This window comes from Peromyscus eremicus, chromosome 1 (genome assembly GCF_949786415.1).
Source record: "Peromyscus eremicus chromosome 1, PerEre_H2_v1, whole genome shotgun sequence".
Classification (NCBI taxonomy): domain Eukaryota; kingdom Metazoa; phylum Chordata; class Mammalia; order Rodentia; family Cricetidae; genus Peromyscus; species Peromyscus eremicus.
The window spans coordinates 174860137-174866889 of record NC_081416.1 but is presented as its reverse complement, the minus strand read 5'-3'; the positions used below and the strand labels follow the sequence as shown (position 1 = coordinate 174866889).

The following is a 6753-nucleotide window of genomic DNA, read 5'->3' as shown; positions in this document are numbered from 1 at the left end:
GGAGTTCATATGAAGAAGCAAAGACCCTTTATTGTAAGATCGAACTTGGGCTTCCCATCTGTTCCAACACAGCAGATGGCTCATAGAGAGTCTTGAGCTCAGTTAAGGCATGGTTTTTAAGGAGTAAAGATTGGTGGGTAACAGAATTCCAGATTCAGATGGGGGTTGAGCTCCTGATTGGTCAGGAGTGAGGGAACAGAAGTTTTGTCAAACAGGGATCAGTATTGGCATTGCAGCAAGGAAATTAGCCATCTATGTACAAATTATGTAAGCTATCCTTTGTGTTCTAGACCATTTAGTACTTATTCGTCTCAATTCTGATTGGTTCCCCACAGGGTACAGATTTTGACTTTTCCTGGTTATTGTAATGGTGAGCCACAGTCCCGATATTGCTAGTCTGCAGCCTGTCATGGCTACAATAAGGTTAAATCAGGCCTTTTCAGTGAGTAGACACAGGTTTGTTGCATCTCTACAGAAAAAGGTTTGTCACAGAGCATGATCTGTCAGAGGGGTAATCTCTATAATATACAACAAAATTTTTAAATGAACTGCAGGAACAATCAGTCCCCAACAGGGCAAGGTGACACATACTTTAACCCTAGCACTAGGAGGCAGGGGTAGGTGGAACTCTGTGAGTTCTGGGCCACATTGGGCTATCTAAGGAGTTACAGAAAAGCCAGTGTAATGAAAAGAAACCTTTTTAAAATAACAAACAATAGAAAGAAAACTAGCAGTCAAATTTTAAAAATGAAGTATAGAACTAAAGAGAAATTCTCAAAAGACCAAACACGAAATGATGCCTGAGCAACCATTTTAGAGACAGTTAAATAGGCTGGGTGTGCTGCTCACTCCTTTAATCCTAGCACTCAGAGGGCAGATACAGGAAGAAATTTGTGAATTTTACCCAGCCTGATCTACACAAAGAGTTCCAGGTCAGAGAGGTATATTTGTAGAGAGATGTTGTCTCAAACAAGCAAACAACAGGCTGGGCAGTGGTAGCTCACTCCTTTAATTCCAGCACTGAGCAGAGGAAGTCAGATCTCTGAATTCAAGTCTAGCTGGGTCTACCTAGTTTATAAGACAGCCAAGGCTATATACAGACACTCTGCCTCAAAAAAAGGGATATACACACCACATTTAGCAATAAGGTCAATCAAATTCAAAATACTTTGAGATTTTACCTTACCTGATCAGAGTGGCCAAGATCAGTAAAACAAGGACATCTTAATGCTGGGGAAGATGTAGACAAAGAGGAATACTTGTTTCTTCCTGGTAAGAGTACATATTGTTGCAGCCACAATAGAAATAATGTGGATATTTCTCAGAAGATGACAAAACAGGGCATGGGTTACAAGTCTGGAATTCCAGCTACTCAAATCTGAAGAAACCAGACTGCAATAAATCAGGACTGTCTGGCAAATTAGTGAGACCCTTCATAAAAATAAAGTGTAGAAGGACAGAAGGAACCATAGGAGGTAGATCTTCTCAAAAAGGAGTTTGCCAAAATGGCTGGTGACCTGTGTTCCATCACAGGGACTAAGAGGGTGACAGCAATGAACACGATCTCCTACAAGTCCTTCTTTAACATCTACACCCCTTCAGTGAGCTATGAGTGCTGACAGACACAAACACCTATTTTAAAGAAGAAAGCTGGGATATAGTTCATTGGTGGTGTGCTTCTTAGAATCTATTGAATACATTTACCGCTTTATAATAATTTGAGTTATGTGGAACTCTATACCATTATAATCTCTATGGGTTCCATACATTATGTTGCATATGGACAGAAATGGAGGGGTGCTGGGAGGAGAGAATGGGGTCTCCTTAGCTGGAGTGGGTGGAAGACAGATCTGACCTTACAAACACCCCTCAACACAGGCACACTTCTTATCAGTTCCTATATCCCTAAGGGCTCTACTGACTTTGCAAAAGAAACTGGGCTCTGGAGGTCCTAAGCTCACGGGGGAGGAGAGAAAACAGTAAACTTGTGTCCTGGGACTCTTCAGTAGGAGACTTATTGTTTTGAATTCCATCTCCAGCACTTGGGGACGGGGGAGGTCATTTTTATTTCTAAGCATGCTGAGCAAGATCCTAAATGGAGACCCATGTGAGCTGACTCACTGGGGGTTTCTGCTTTGAAGGCTGTTCAGTCCTCTTGTTTCCTAAGAGTGTCAGAATCACTGCCAGGGGTATTAATAGAACTTCTGTGGGAGTATCCCAAAGCAGCAATGGGGGGATTGGGTGTACCTGAAACCACTCTGGGTTCCTGCAGAGTCAGGAGAACAAGGGGCAAAGGGCTGGGACCCTGAAGTCGATCTGCCTTGTCTAGAGCACCATGGGTATCTCTCCTTCAGGCTTTTGCTCCTCATGGCTGAGAAAGGCTGTGGCATCTCGCTTCACTGCCTGAACAAAAGTTGCTGCTAAAATGATCACGAGAGAGCATACATTTAAAACTCTATGGAGGGTGAACTCAAGTTTTCTCCAAGGGCCACTCTAGTGCTCCTGGATCTACAAGGGCCTCAGTCAGTTAATTAGCTGTAGGGAATATGGGGGTAAGCTGGACCTGGATAATCCCCAAGGGCTCCTTGGATCTTTGGATTCCATAACCTTTCTTCCTTTCTCCTATGTGCAGCCCTTTCAAGGTAGGAAGAGAACACCATGTCTTTGATTGCCCCAGACCTCATCAACCTTGTTATCTCTTGTGCTCTTGGGCTGTGATTAATTGTAGATAGTAGTTTGCAGGTACAAATCCTTGTGCTGACTGGGGACCATGTGCTAGCCATCACCTGTGCTCACAAGGTTCCAGCTGCCACAGCTGTTCCATGTCACTAGAGGTGCTCACAGGTGTGGCCATTTCAGCCTCTTCAGGTGGAAGGGGGTAATGGCTCTGAAGCATTCTCAGATGCCTCTCCTATTCCTTTGGCTGCTCCCATAACATGAATGTCTGGAGGGGGTAGCTTATAACTCATAAAGTTAGCATATAATTCAGTAATTAAGCACTTAATTTCCTTAGGTCTGCACTTACCTATTACATGGTATGCTCAATAATACATATTATTGAATGTATCTGCCATGAATTGATGTGCTATAACTGGTTTCCCTTCATTGTTGTGAACAGTAACATTAAGTGTTGGAGGATTTTCATAATTGGGAAGGACAACACAGGCAAGAGGCAATGAGCCTTGGCTTTGCCTTAGAATTAGGATTTTTTAGAACCCTTGCAAGAGCACAATTTGTTAGCGGCACTCTAAAGCAATGGAACAGAATTGTATGACTTTCAGATGGGCTCACAAGATGTGGTCTAGTAGTCTACAAGGCTTTCTCAATCTTAAAAGGCTTGAAGTATCCAGTAGTTGAGTTCATGTAGCTTGGAAGTCTCCTGCTCTCCCAGTTGGGTGCTGGAGTCCTGGAGATACCCTGGTAAAAGCTGGTCAGTCTATGCTGGGGAATGTCAAATATACTGGTTTTGATACAAGGAAGGAATGTGCCAGCAGCCAGAGGAGAGACTGAGCCCATTTTCGGGTGGGTTGGTCTCAGCAAACACAGCTTTTGATATACACACAGTCTACAGTGGGCTATCAAACCTGTGGGCTGAGTCTCCAACTTAGTGCTGCTGTCCCAGCCTTGATGTAACCATCACTTATGTGACCATAGGGAGATGTGGAAGTGGAGGATTCTCATGGGAAAATGGGAGAGATGCTGGGATGACCAGGTATCAACATCACAGGCCAGAAAAGACAGTGGACTGGAGAACAGCCTGTCTGGGGCTGAAAGTACTAACCTCCCTCTTGCTTTAGAGTTGTGTTTGATAGAGACAAAGTCCCCCTGGCTGGCCTTGGAGCTAGCTAAGCAGACTCAGCTGACCTTAAACTCAACATTGATCCACCCACTTCTTCCTCTTAAATGCTGGATTAAAGGTGTACTTAAACACTTCTGGCTTTTGGGACTGGATTTTCAGTGTCTTATAAGTTGATCCTAACAGAATTTCCCATACCTTTAAAAAAGTTGGGGAGCTGGGGAGATGAGTCAGAGGGCTTAAACACAAGTACCTGAGTACAAACGTCCAAATTATGTTAAAAACTAGTGTGGTGATGTGCACACTTCTTGAAGAGGTTCAGGTTCTTAGAACTGTGGCCAAACAACCTAGCCAGATATGTCAGCTCTAGGTCTGAAAGACTCACCAAAGTCTAAAAAGTGGCCAACTACCAAATAACGCCTTTGGCTGACCTGACCATTGTAACATACAGATAAAGTATACAGACACTGGTATCTTAAGAGTTCAGCCAGAAAGTGAAACTCAAATCTTACACTCTGCAGTAAAAAACAAACTTAGAGTCAGGAGCCAGGAATACCTTCTTAACATGGACTAGGGTTCTGTATCTGTTGTGATGTTAGACAATTGTCTGACAAGGTGTCTTGAGAGGGTAGGCTCCATTTAATGCCCGAAGTCTCAGCAAAACTTATGTGTCCACAGCACGCTCTTGTTTGAAGCGTGAGATAAGTCTAGTATCTAGATCATACCTGGTTCCTGAAAAGAATGTCCCTTCCTCCCTGTTCTAGACTATCAGAGGGCAAGAGACTAACTGTCTCTAAAGAGACACAGGCTCCACTTAGCTCAGTGTGGTGTTCTACCCAACCATCTGCCCTCTAGTGTCAGAATTCACTGGCCTTGTCAAGTCACCTGGAATGATACTGAAAATAGCATCCGTCGTCTCCAATTCTACTCCCAATTGCCTTACACAACAGTTTTGTGACATTTAAAGATAAGTTCTTGATGTATATGTAGCACTGGACACCTAGAACTATCTATGTGACCCAGGCAGGCCTTGAATTCTGATTTGCCCAACTTTGCCTCCGAAGAGCTAGGATTAAAGATGCGACACCACACCAGGTACCAGAAGCATTCTTTTTTATTTTTTACGTACATGAGAGTTTACTTGTCTCTATTTTCATGAGGTTTTTTTAAAGCTCAATATACACACATATGTACAGACCCTTGCTCTGACCCACTCAGGGTGGTGGGTGCCCTGAGATGAGCTGGCCTCACATCACAGAGGCTGAGACTTGACTGGACTGGTTTAATTCTCAAGACCCAGAAGTGCTGGCCAGCCTAACCCCAATCCTGCCTAAGACTATCTTCCTCTAGGGCATGTATGCTAAGCAGATGGGTCACAGTGAACACCTCAGTCAGAGTCACAGGCCTTTTGTCTGGTGGTGGCATCCACTGCAGAGGCCAGGCTGATTTGGGGGCCTTTTAGCTGTTCACTGAGCAGCTCTGCAATGGCTCTCTGGGTCTGCTTTTCTAGGTTCTCCAGCTTCTTGGCCACATCCCTCTTGAGATCCCAATCAAGTGTCCAGAGTTCGAGGTTGGCCAGGTCCACTTCCTCAGTGACAGGCCCTGGCTTGGCAGCCTCTAGCTGCTCCTTCATCTTCTCTTCCATTGCAACTGGTTTGGCCTGGCAGACCTCTTCCGCTTCAGGTCCTCATCCTCTGAGACGTAGTTCCAAAGCCTGAGACCCCTGTGCTTCCCATCTTCTTCTTCCTCTTCTCTGAGCTGCTTAGTCTGTGACTCCCCATCTTCCCTGTCCTTGTGCCTGGTTTTCTCGCAGAGTGACTTCAGCCATTCTTTCCACTGCAGTGCCACTTTCCTCAAGGTGACCCACACTGGCAGAAGCATCCACCATCTTACCTGAGGCCCCTTCTTTTCTCTCCCTCAGGAGCATTCCTAGTGGTTAAACATCTAAAGGCATAGAAAGGTGCCAGGGACCAGCCTCAGCAGTTTTAGGGGTCTGAAGGATGGGATACCTGGAAGGCATAGTAACAACTCAGAGACAATGCTCGTGCAAGCTGACAGGTCACTACGGGCTTCAGCAGTTGCTAAGTAGCTTCTCTGCCACAGTTTCTTCAGCTTCCCTAGCTTCTCTTAGCTTCTGCTTTTGCCCTGGTGACCTCAGTCTTTTATTATCATAAGTAAGGGGGAGCATAAAGAAAAAGGGAAGTCACCCAATACAAAATGTTCTCATGATTCCAAAGGTTATTCTTAGAAAATCACCAATATATTCTTCATCATCTTTTAATAAACACAGGAACTATCCCAAACATAACATCAAAGCAAGTATAATATATTTTTATTATTAATTATTATTTTCTGAGCACTTGACCCAGAGGCTAGCAACATGCAGTTTCACAAAAAACAAGGTAAAAATAAGAACCATGATCAATGAACCAGAAAGTAATTTCCTTCTCACACAGCCTGCTCCGACCTCAAGACCTCCTCAGCTGCCTAAGTTCCTCCTCAGCCCTCTGCAAACACCAAGCCCCATGACTGGTGGGCCACAATGACTTCAGACAAGAAATTTGTCCCTGCAAGTCAGCAACTTCTGTCCTTCTATATCCCAACAATTCCAAGGAAGACCTGATCTAAATTTAGAGTTTTCATGAAAGGAAGCTCACCTTTCTTGGCAGCTCTTTTCAATCTAGGAACCCAATAAAACTTGTAGTAATCACTCCATTTGGTCACATTATCTCTACACTCCTTCAGGAGGAATAAAAAATATTTGGATTAAAGTTGCCATCTCCCTTTCTTGGTGGCAGTCACTATTTTCCTTCTATTCTAGGTTCCCACACTTTTAGTTTGTCATCCCATCTATATGTTACTCCATCCACAGTCTTCAGCCAATACCCCTTAGGGTCTCAAGTTTTACACAATGTCCTTGGAATATCCTCAGAAACTGAGTTATTCATCATGGCCAA

General features: G+C 44.1%; 1 pseudogene; it reads right to left on the bottom strand.

Annotated features, from left to right (window-relative positions):
• Positions 1-5183: 5183 nt before the first annotated feature.
• LOC131902564 (coiled-coil domain-containing protein 12-like) lies at positions 5184-5714 on the bottom strand (annotated as a pseudogene).
• Between the last annotated feature and the right edge of the window lie 1039 nt (positions 5715-6753).